General features: G+C 37.3%; 1 long non-coding RNA gene across 1 annotated transcript; it reads right to left on the reverse strand.

Moving 5' to 3' along the window:
* Nucleotides 1-10284: 10284 nt before the first annotated feature.
* LOC148788158 (uncharacterized) lies at nucleotides 10285-11466 on the reverse strand. The gene is made up of 2 exons (XR_016065575.1): nucleotides 11350-11466; nucleotides 10285-11246 (listed from the first exon to the last, which is right to left on the reverse strand). It is a non-coding gene; the product is annotated as an uncharacterized LOC148788158 (long non-coding RNA).
* Nucleotides 11467-12907: the final 1441 nt, after the last annotated feature.

Consider the following 12907-nt stretch of genomic DNA (forward strand, 5'->3'; position numbering starts at 1 on the left):
TTTAGTCTTTGGTACTAATATTCAACGAATCCGAATATAGTTTGATGGAGTACAGGTGGGAAATTGTTGACTCGTTGGAGAAGTTCGTCTACTTTCTTGGGCAAGTTTATTGGGTTAATTATTTAAAATATATATATATAACTTATATAAAATATTTAATAAAAATATGTTCATCCGTGACTTGACTTAAATTTTTTTTATTTTACAAAATACACATATCGTGAATTATGCAATGCCAACTCAAATGGCAAAGTTGTAATTGGTGGTGTTGCAATTGTTACAGGTAAACTTTAATTATAACTTATAGACAATTATTTTTGTTATAAATATTAATTAATAATACATGTTTGTATTATTTATATAGATTTGGATATGGTCACTGATCACTCCACTTTACCCGGACTTAGTACGAAACGATTATATATGGGCCAAGTCCAAACAAACAATAATCGCTGACTCCTATTAGCACAGTATGGTGCTACATGAAATTGTGTGAGTACACCTTCACCCGAACAGTACGAGCTACTGTCCGAATCATAAGAGATATATTGGATGAAATCAGACGGGTCAAGTAACTTTTATTTAATATTATACGTACATTTATATCGTGAATTAAATGTGCACTAATTTACATCATTTTATTTATTACAGTTCATCTGACAGTCGGATGACATGGATTCATATGTCATTATGGCTTAAACCGCTGATTTAAACCCCCAACTGTGGAGATCATTATGTCATTGAGTAATCTACGCAATAGTGGAAATGAATCGTCCAAAACGGGTCCTTTGCCAATTCGGGATAAGATAGAATATTTCAGAAAGCGACAGATACTCGAAACATGAGCCTATATCAGATCTCCCGAAAAATCATACGGGCACAGATTTGAAACCTATAGCAGATATAAGACATCACTAAATGGCAAAGATGATATGGCACCATTGTACAAAGGCCATATATGTCCAATAGAAGAGAATAAGAATGGGAGTATTGGGAATAGTACTACAATATAACACGAAAATTTGTGTCGTTATCTACTGACAGGCGTATGAAAAGTGGGTAACAACCTGGAGATGCACCTATGTTGCAAGTTGTAGTATGTTATATAATGTCGAAGACTTTATTTTAAATATTTTTTTACAACATAATATTCATAGTTTTTCTACATTCTTCAAGCAGAACAAACGTAAAGGTATATGTTTGACATGCTAGTGAAAAAAAAAAAAAAATCTAGCGATCACATCACTGGCCTATAAGAAACATTTAGAGTCCTTCAAAAGTACAAGTTGAAACTCAACTATGCCAAATGTGCCTTTGGGGTAAAAGGTAGACAATTTCTAGGATTCATGGTGATTGAGAGGGGCATCAAGGGAGAACACCCCTCAAAATTAAAGCAATCTTAAACATGAAGGCTCCCACCAATGTCAAGGAAGTACAATGTTTCACATGGAGGATAGCGGCTCTCAGTCGATTCATCTCTAAATCCATCGTGAAAAGCCTACACTTCTTTCGAGTGTTGAGGAACGCTAAGAACTTTGAGTGAGGGCCGGATTACTAAAGTACATTCTCTGTTCGAAAGAGTTCATCCCTAACGATGAGGCACAAAGAGGAATCTCTCCCAAAAAGGGAGAAGACGGGACTCCGTCCTCTTCTCAACTTCTCCATCCCCATGAAGAAGAGTTTTGGAAGCCTTGTTTCCGACTTATCCCCGTCGGACGAGATTTAAAACTAGCAATTCAGGATTGAAGCTTTTGACCTTTTCGAGAAAAATCCCTTGATGATGTATTTCCTTACAATTTTTTGGCTGATAGAGGGATCAAATGGTATAGTTTATTTGTTGATATTTTGGAGGATTAAAAGCATGACTCTTGTTTTTCAATTGGTTGTTTTTGCATTAATTGCTAGTTCATCAATCTTATTGATTAGCGCACCCATCGTATTTGCTTCTCCTGATGGTTGGTCAAGTAACAAAAATATTGTATTTTCTGGTACATCATCTCTTGAACATATTCGTCCCAGATCCAAAATTAGAACGACCCCCACCCCAAAAAAGAATTTTCTCGATTGTGAGACACATTACAATTTAATATTAAGTCCCCAAAATAAAATGAAAAAAAAAAAGAAAAATAGAGGGGGGTCAAACTTCTTTAAAGAAAAAAAAATACAATTCATTAGATTAATAAAATAATTGGAATCACTCTGAAGAGAGTCTCTGGCCCGACACTGCACAAATATGATCCAGGTATGTATTATCATATATGTGTGGATCTATTGTGTATTATGAAGAAAAAATGTTGATATAGTCGAATAGTAAAATTTCTCTTTGCCAAGGAGAAGATGCGGGTTTGATTCCCGCTATCTGCCTAAGGTAAAGTCATTTTTTTAATATGCTAAAGGATTGGGTATAGTTGGTCGTGATAGTGAGTCTACCCCCCTTTTTTCGAAAAACTCAAGAGGCACTTGGCAGGTCTCCTGCTGCTCGTCAAACTTCTCCAAGAGACACTTTGTACCTATACATATCCATGATGAGTCAGGCAGTAAGTTCTATCCTTCTTCAAGAGGAGGAAGAGAGGCAAATGCATATATATTGTCTTGGTAAGGTGCTTAACAAACCGAAGGATGTTACACCCCTATTGAAAATATAGCCTTCCCCTGGTAGTTATAGTCTGAAGGTTTCTGTTGTATTTTCTCTCCTACCTGATAGAGGTAAAGACCAACCATCCTCTGAAGCAAACCCTCAGAAAACCTGACACCTTAGAGAGATTTATAAAATGGGTTATCAAGTCATGTGAATATAACACCTCTTACTTATTATAGACAGACATTAAGGCTCAAGCATTTTGAGATGTCAAATCCCTCTCCCAGCAAGGAGGTATGATTGTTGCACATAGACAGGTTAGCTACATTCCAAGGGAATGTGCCTGGGGTAGTTATCACCTCCCCTAAAGGGGAGGACATAACATTTGTAGTTAAATTTGATTTTAAATCCTCGAACAATGAGGTTGAATATGTAGCCTTTGTGTTGGGTATACAAGTGACTTGGGAGGTCGGAGCAAGACACCTCATAGCTTATTTAGATTCTCAACTTATAGTCAAAAGCAGATTGAAAGAGTATATGAGGCCAAAGAAGATAGTATGATTTAATAGTTATGATGAATTGAGGAATTATGATCAAGATTCAAGAGTTTCCTACTCATCCAAGTTCCTCGAGAATAAAACACTAAAGACGATTGCTTGTTTAAACTAGCTAGTGCTCTAGAAACTTGCAGGACTGGGCAAATCACCATATAACACATCCCAGGCCAGGGACCCTCTTGGAGGTTCATGTGGTTAACCCCGAAACTAGAGACAACCCATCTTGGTCAGGCTGAGGAAGGGGCTTCTCCCAACAAATCAATGGGAGGTGGCCAGGCTCAAGGCTCGAGCTATTTGTTTCCTATTAAAAGAAGACCCACTCTACCAAAATTCCACACACCCTTTGTTGAGATGCTTGCCCTTGAAAGAAGGATTAGACATCTTAGGAAAATCCGTAGCGGATGCTGTGGGGCCCACATAGGGGTCTTGGACTTAGCAGGGTTTGCAAGACAGTTACTTCTAGCTTATTATGAAGCAGGATGCAAGGCATCTAGTAGGCAATTGTGATCGATGCCAAAAATATTCTACCCGTATTCACCAACCAGCAGAACCACTTACCATCTTACTCTCCCCACTGTCCTTGTCTCCCTAATGTGGGATGGATATGGTAAGGTCATCTCTTTAACCCCCGACCAGAGAAAGTTTCTATTGATGGCAATTGATTACTTTACTGGATAGGTGGAGACTGAACCATTTTCTTGGATCAATGAAGGAGAAGTTATGAAATTCATATGGAAGAACATAATATTTCGTTTTGGCCTCGGAAGTGAAATTATTTTAGATAATGGATGATAACTTCAAGGCAATAAAAAGAAGACTAGTGCAAAAGTTTACACATCAAATGAAGGTTCACATCTATGGCTCACTCCTAGGCCAATGGGCAGTCGGAAGTTACTAATCGTATATTAGTATAAGGAATCAGGAGAAGGAAAAATTGGGTCAAAGAGCTCACCAGTGTTCTCTGGGCTTATAGAATCACCCCTATAACATCTATAGGGTAAAGTTGCTTTACTCTAGTATATGGAACAAATGTGGCCATTCAAGCTGAAATAACATTGGTCTCCTCTAGAAAATCTAGACTTAATTGAAGGGCTTCGAGAGAATGCTTTCATTTGAATGCAACATTATAAAAGTATAATGATAAATGCTCATAACATACGAGTAAAATAATATGATTTCCAAGTAGGAGATTTTGTGCTCCGAAGCGTCAATGCATTGAAACCCATAGAGAAATTGGATGAAAATTGGGAAGGTCCGTTCAAAATCACAAATGTGCAGACATGGGGCTCACGAGTTAAAAGATGTTGAAAGGCATCCTCTATCTCGACTTTGTAAAGTACATAACCTTAAGCAATTATATGCTTAAGTTGGAAAATCCCTCTCAAAATCCTACCCCCCCAGACAAGTACAACCCTTCATAACAAATCCTACCCCCAGGCAAGTATACCCTTTCAGAATAATTATTGCCCCCAGGTAGGTATCCCTTCAAATCCTGCCTCCGAAACAGGTGTCATCTAGAATAATCCCTACTCCCAGATAGGTATTCCTTCAAAATAAATCCTTCATCTCAAAATAAATCCTGATGCTAGATAAGTATATTCTCAGAATAAGTTTTGTCTTTGGACGGGCGCTTACGATACAATTATTTTAAGGTATAGATTCTTAAATAAACAACCATTGTTTTTTGGCAGGCATTGTTTCACAAGAAATCCCTGCTCAGAATAGACACCTTACAAAAAAGAAAAAAAGCCCTACTCAGAGCAAGCACATTAAATGGTAACCCCTTATCTTAATATTGGACTTACTTTTAAGATTTCCAGGATAACTAGGTAATAAAAGGCTTAGGAAAGGAGTTGGTGGCATCTCTCTAATAGTTCCTCATAAGGAAAACCAACAAAACTAGGTAGCACAAGCATACTAAAGGTGGCAAGCCTCATCAACAAACAATAGAAATAATCCATAGATGGCAAGCATGCAAACAAGAAAAAGTGTTGGAAAAAGATAAATGCATATAAACCCCCTAATCAAACTTAGCAAGTGGGATTCAAGTAAACAAGAAGGTAAGCTTCCCTGTCCTAGCTTCTTCCATCGCTTTTTCGGACAACAACTTTCTAGCTAGCAAGCCCTTTCTATTAACCATTGGGCTCGGGAATGGGGTGCCGCATTTTTATTTTTAGAGGGGGCTTTGGTAGTCAACTGTTAAGGTTCTTTGTCTTTCATCTGCTAGGTTGAGGGATGTAGTGGATAGAAGACTTTAGTAGCTAAAGACACTACTGCACAAAAGGCAAAGAAAAAGATGCGTACGAATTAAGGCAGAAGGGATTCGAACCTTCTTGTAGCTGTGAGTGAAGCATTACAATAACTGGCTCGACCCTGATCGAGTTGCATTTCTCGATCACTAGAGACATGATATGGGGAGGGAAGATATTGAGGAAAGGAAAAAATAAATATAACTGTTTCATCCCCAAAACATAAGGGACATCCCAGCAAACTATTTTGTCTCCTCTCTCTTACATGGGGGGAGGGAATTACATATTATTTCTACCCATATGCAGTGTTTTCTCCTACTCTGAAAGGGGGTGTGGCTCTCTTAAGGGGGTCAGGCCTGCATTGGCTTGGGCTGTGGCTTTAGAGAATGCTCCCTAGGAGCATCCACCTTTATGGCGGTTGGCACCTCCTACATCACAACCCCAAGATATTCTCTAAACTTTCATCTGAAAGACAGTAGTCAGATATGTCATTAAGCAACATAAAGATCTTAGTAAGGAGAGAAATAAGGCAGATACGTCTGTTACTTAAATCCGCTGGGGATGACTCAGGGGCAGGTGTTGGAGGGGCTATCACGAAGGGATTTGCAGCACTTCTAGGGTAGGCTTAAGGTTGAGAAATGAAACCTCTATCCTAGGAAGGGGGTATTCATGATTAGCAAATTGCTTTTGACAAAGAAACCATGCATGAAAAAGGGTGTCACTATTTTCACCACCTCCCTTTGGAAATCCACTGACTTTTGGCAGTCCAACAATTGATTTTACCAGTAGAAATATAGATACGATTGGCCTTCATCAGAGTTAGGGAAAGCTAGACAAGCATCATTTGTTGCCTTCATTAGAGCCTCGAGCTGACTCTTTTTCAAGCTCAGCTGCTGCTGCTATAGCTCCAGTGGTTGGAATTTCCCCAAGGCCTCCATTTTGGCCTCATTCAGTCGGTCCACCTCTTCCACCAGGCGCTTTACATGATCATCCAATGTCTTTCATTGCCTGTATGCTGGAGGAGAATGATGAGGTGTGGCCTGAGGGCAAGATAGCAACTTCTCTATCACCATTGTTGTTTGGGGGCCACAAGATAAACGAGAAGGTCAAAAAATCCACTAACATCCACAACAAAAATAAAGGGCTTAAGAGATTACCTTGGTAACATGGCAAGACATGAGGTCAACCAACTCATCCCTAGAGACGGAAGATAGCAGCCTCCTGTTCTCTGGCAGTAGCATCCCCCTAAGAAGCTTAGAGAATACCCCAAACTCTCCCTCACGCTTCTATTGACCGAATTGATGAATATAAAAGCTCCAACCAGGGGAAAACTACTGGCCTCGGGGGAGGGAAGACCCTTTCGCATCTTGAGAAGGAGGAGGCGGAGCACTTGGGGATGAGTAGTTGTAGAGGGGAACTCCTGTTAGGGGCTGGCTGGAGGAACTCCCCTTCGCCCATTTGAAAGAAGCTTCCCCTCCAATTCTTTGGGGCATTAGAAATAGGGAGGAAACAGACCCCTTTATGGGGGGGGGGGGGGGAAGTGAAAAATAATAGGTTCTGATTTTTTTAACTAAAAAATGCTAGGTTCTAACTCTTTTTAATTGAAAACAAATAAAAATATCCCTAACTGTAGTGGAGACACCATGGTAATAAAAAACTATGGAAAAACTTGCCAAAAGACTAGAAGAAAAGGGGCTAATTGGTTTCAAGAAACCTTGAAAATGATGGAAAACTCAGCATAGTAATGAGGAATATGAAAACAAAGACCTACCTTGAACCAAGCAGTAAAGAAGCACAAACAATTTGGGGCAGTGTTTTCAGAACTGGATCAGATCGGGAGGTTTGAGTGGTTCAACCAGGAATGGGCGAATGTCCATTCTGGTTCATATGTTCAAAACTGGTTTGGATTAGTCAAAATAAACCAAAATCAATGACCCGGTAATCGGCCAAAATTCCATTTTGACCATTTAAAAAAAATATTTATCTAGTGAAATATAATTTTTTTTGGGCTTAAGCTTTTCTATATTTATAGCCAAGAGGGTTTAAGCTTGGTTTAAACTTTTCCATATTTATAGTCTAAAATGTTTACATTATATTTGGATTAATGTTTTGGATATTTTTGTTTTGGTATTTTGGAGATAGAGAGAGAAAAATAGAGATAAGTAAGCATGTGTTTTGAGATAAATGGTATGTTTGGATTTGTGTTTTGGTATAATATAAAATAGTGTAAAATAAGTGGTGTAGGTTGGATGTTGATATTTGGGAGACAGGAGTTACTGTTCATTGTCAAATCATGTCTTTTAATATATATATTTAGTAATATATATGTGTGTATGTACATAGTATTTTGTTTGTTAGTGAAATATATATATATATATTTATGTTAAGTAATTTTTTTTATTGAGGAATTTCTAAAAATATTTTAAATAATAATTATAATTTTAATGCATAATTACATACCTTTTAGTATTGTCTCCAAAATGATTTTGTTAGACTTTATCTTTGGAATGAAAAAATATAATATATAAAATTTAAATAAAAAATTACGAATTAAGAGTGAAATAGAAAAAATTATAAGTACAAAAGATTTAAATGGTCTAAATTGAAAAAAATTATAATCAAGAGTTAAATGCACTATATAACATGTTGAAAATACATTATTAGAATTTTCTATGTGAACTGATAAATTTTAATAGATAATTGAAGTAATAAAAATACGAATTAGGTATATAGTACTGATATATTATCAGCAGTGTACGCAACTGCTACAATATTTCTGTTAGGTAGAAAATTTTTACATATTTTAACTAAATAGCATTGATATTAAATATCTTTAATATCAATAATTTTATAAGTTAATAATTATATTTTAGTAGTAATTATTAATTACATTTCACAAATATTATATATTAAATAATATATAATACATATAATAAAAAAGAAGAAAGAAGAAAAGAAAGAAAGAGAAGAAGGAGAGAGAAGAAAGCTGCGACAAGATGTTAGAAGTGAGAGAAAAGAAAGAAGAGAGAGAAAAGAATAAAAAAAGAATAATAAAACATATAAAAATTAATTTTCACACCTAGTGGTGGTGTAAAGTTACAAAACCAAACTTATTTTTGTGAAGATAGGCAAAAACACAAAAACAAACATAGCCTTAAGTTTTGGCTTATGTTTTTTCAATGTGGGATAATAAGCTTGACTTAAACTTTTTATATTTATAGTCTAATGTGTTTAAGTTTGACTTATACTTTTTCAATATGGACAATATCACATCTAGCAACCAATAGAGTTTAATAAATTGGATATAATGTATTGATATGTTACCAATATATATACATTTATATAATATATACTGGATTAACAAGTTATTTCAATCCGATTAGACCAATTGGATCAGTAACGTAATGATTCAATAGCTTATCCAGTTCAATCACCGGTCCAATTTTGGAAATATTGGTTTAGTATGGGGGGGGAGGGTCTCAAGATGACTCTTAGGATGCCAGAGGAGTATCCATAAATAGTCAGGGATGTTGTAGTTCCTCTAGAAGCGGGCATTCGTGTCTTGGAAAGAAAAGGGAGCCCTATCTTTCAGGATAGGGCTAGTAGCCTCTTCCCTTCACCACCAACCACTATAGACTCCTTTCTTTCCTCATCCTCCCTCGAGGAAATCTCTTCCTCATTCTCACCAACGACCTTCCTTTCTATGTCAACAGGTTCATCGACCAAGTGATACTATACAGCAGCCACCCTTCTCAGGCTCCATCGAGAAGCCCCTTCGCAAGAAGACGAGCTATGGCCCATTCCCTACAAAGTAGCCTTATTGTGCTCATTTCCTGGCCATTCACCTACAAACCTTACAAACTCGTCGAAAGACGCCATTAACGGACTAAGAAAATGTGAAAACTCAAACAAAATGTCCAAGAAAGGAAGAAGAGTAAGAAAATCAAACAAGAAAAAAAAAAGATGTAGACACAGAGGGAATAAGGTAAAAATAAATGAAAGCACTTATGAGGATAATAAAACAGGTAGGAAAACTTCAAGAGCTTCATGATTTTCTTTTCTCTAAATCATGGGAGGGAGATGAGGAAAAGGAATAGAGAAGACAACAATAAGGAAGGAAGAGGAAAGAAGAGTGAGTTGGCTCCCTCCTCATAGTTTGGGGGGGGGGGGAGGACATTGAGGGATTCCCCAAAAATACACTTAGCCTAAGAAGAGACTCAGAGAGAAGTCCTTGAAGGCGCGAGGCCCAAGAGGGAGGGTTTAAGAGACCTTCAACCCAAGAACCCACGTGTAGTTTAAGGAGATATGGGCTGCAGAAAAAACCCGTTAGCCCATAAGAAGACAAGAAGTTATGTCGGCCTAGCTGCTAGGTTGGCCACCTCCATAAATGGAAAAAGAACTTCATTACTAGAGAGATAAGAGAGTCATGTAGGTTGTGACGAGGCTCAAAGATATGGGCGAGTTTCCCATGTATTCCAACAACTCCTTGGGAATTCATAACTTATCCATTAAGAGGCTTATCCGAGCAAGGTTCCCCTAATTAGGAGGATGCCTTCGAGATTTCTGCCGACCACTTTGGAATTTGAAGGAGCTTATCTGTGACAACCATCGAGCCGAGTCCCAAAGGGTCACACTTCTTCAGTTGGTGGGGACTATGAATCTAAAGCAAGCTTTCCTACCCTAGTTAAAAGTAACACACTTTCCCATTGGCATTCACAGGAAACCACTCTATTGAAAACATGAATCCAACATCTTCACCATTCATTATCATCTTATCTTGCTAAATCTTATCTTATACAACTACTTACTATTTTAAGCATCGGAGTGCTAATATTTTTCTTGCAGGTCGATTTATCCAAGCTTGCAAGAAACTTGGCTCAAAAGACCCAAGTCAAGGATCTACATAAAGGGTAACTTTTTGCTCATTCAGAATGCAATTAAACTAAATACAAAATTTAAAAACCAACAAGAATATTGTATCAATAAAAGAAATGTAATCTATATAATCTTGCTTTGAAATTAAATACTACAAAAAAAAAGAATCTTAATCTAAATGGATCTCCTCTTATTGCTCATTGTTAGTCTGCTGGTGGCCCTGATCGGTGTTGTCCGTTGTGGCAGGATCATCGAGTGGATGCTCGGGCAACTCCGAATATGGTGGGATGCTGAAGAGTGTCAATATTTTCCACATCATCCCCTCCATCCGTGACATCGGGCGCTTGAGTCCGGCAATCCTCAGGTCATATGTCAGTGGCTGTGGCACGCTCCTTTGCAATGGAGTTTCAGACCTCTAAGCCCAAACCGAAGATCCTGGCTTTGTTCGGGCACACGGCTGCATTAACCCACAACTACTCCTCCAACAAGGCGAGGAAGGTTACTAAAGACTGAGCCTCCTGACTAGGCATTTGCCCCTGATCAGCTTAGTACTCGAGGAGCTTTTACAATATCTCCTGAAATCAGGAAAAGCATTATATAATAGTCGCGTACTTACCAACACCTGTTTCGTACAGCCGCTCCAATTTTGGTCCACTTTCTTTCTATAGCATCTGAAGAAGATCACTAACCTGCTGAGCTGGGACTCCTGTTGAAAATTTTAAATCCTTCAGCCCATGAAATTTATAATTAAGTCCATGGTACACAGTAGACACTGATGTTGCGTTCGTTGCCCTGTCGGCTTTATTCTTCTTGGTTTTGGTCTTGAATTTGGGGGAGGCCCAATACTTGCACAGCTAGCCTAAACCTCCTCAGCCATCGCTTAAAGTTTTCCTAGCATTACTGCATTTTCAGTTGAGGTAGAATCCCGTATGTTGCCCGAAAACCTTCTATATTTCGTTGTCTGGGCAGTCTCCAATAGTACTTGAGCTAAAAGAGAGAGATATATATTAAAGATTGTTAATTTGAAAAATGAGTTCACTTGAAGGTAATGAAGATGAAATTTAACTGAAGTTTGGATAGGACATTACACCATTTGGCCACGGTCGCATCTACATCCTCGGCCATGACTCGATGGAGCTGACCCAAAACCTCTAGTCATACCTAAGAACAATAACAAAATTTATTAGTTTTATTTCTAGTGTGTTTTATGTTCTGTTTCTTTTTTGTAGGTAATGAATATGCGTGTGCTGTCATGTTGCTTAAAGTTATGTCATGCTTGACCGTGTGTTTATTGAGTGTGCATAATGTGTGTTTGAGTGTATATGGTGTGTGTGTCATTCCTTAACTACATTTTTGGTCTAAGGTAAGAACACCTGTTAAGAAATTGAGTCGATTTTAACTATTATTTCCCAACGATACCCTTAACGTGTTTGTATTATAGTATGTATGTGCTTGAGGTCTATTTGTTGTTAGCACTATTCGTCGTTAAATCTAACGTCATTATTGCCTAATGTATGAATAGCCTTAACGTCGGTGAGGCATATTCCGCTTTGTGCCTGACGTCATTATTCCTTATCTTCGTACATTATATGTGTGTGTGTAAGTTCCTAACGACGTTTGAGGTTGTAGTATAGTTATGCTAAGTTGTGTGTATGTGTTTCTTTCAGTGTTGTGTGTCATTTTCTAACAACATCTTTGGTCTAAGATTTAGAACATCTGTGAAAGAGATGGAGACGAATGTAGCTATGGTTAACGCGTATCCTAGCTACAATCGATTCCATTGCTTGCACATGTGGATGAAACGTGTGGCCTAACATCATTATGACTTATAACATGCATTATTGTTTTTTTATTTATGAATTAATAAATCGAAAATATGAATTAATAAACACCACACACATGCCTCAACACAAATAATTGAAAAAAAAATCATTAACAGTGGAGTTGATCTAACGTTTGAGGTGGTCTGATGCGAATGTTGTCTAACATTTGAGGAGGTCTAAAATCGTTTTAAGTTTGCCTTTTAGTTTTTATAGTATTTCTAATATGTTACAATTGTTTATAGTATTTTGGAGTATTTTAATAATCCTTTATCATAAATTATACTTTCTTATAGTAGTTCATAATATAGTATTGTAGTATTTTAGGAGTCATAGCATGAAGATATAGGGGATCGAGAATATACAAAAATCACAATGGAATCCGATCATGTAGGCGGAAGGCAAAGGATAGAAAAAATGCTCAAAAAATAATATCGCAGTAAAATCCGACCATGTAGACGAAAGACAATTAATAAAAGAATATCTTAAATTATGACAGATATAAGAAAAGTCGAATAAATTGGAAAAAAAACTATTCTGGAAGTGTTTTACATTTTCTTAAACTAGAAAGTATGAACTTAGTCCAAAATGCCACACAAAAGCCCAAAACAATGCCATCCATCGGCAAAATCGGGCAGTAATGGCAACACAAACTTCATTCATACCTATAATTTAACTCAACGATCCGAGGGGCCTCTTTTTCCTTTTCATCAAATTTCTCCCTATATTTACTAGTAATTTAAAATACTCATTTCTTTTATATCTTGCAATCTCCATTGTCATTGATAACTCAACAGTAGTAACTTACAGATGATTTTTATACTGAAA

Source organism: Sesamum indicum, linkage group LG5, assembly GCF_026168435.1.
Source record: "Sesamum indicum cultivar Baizhima isolate 11 linkage group LG5, ASM2616843v1, whole genome shotgun sequence".
NCBI lineage: Eukaryota > Viridiplantae > Streptophyta > Magnoliopsida > Lamiales > Pedaliaceae > Sesamum > Sesamum indicum.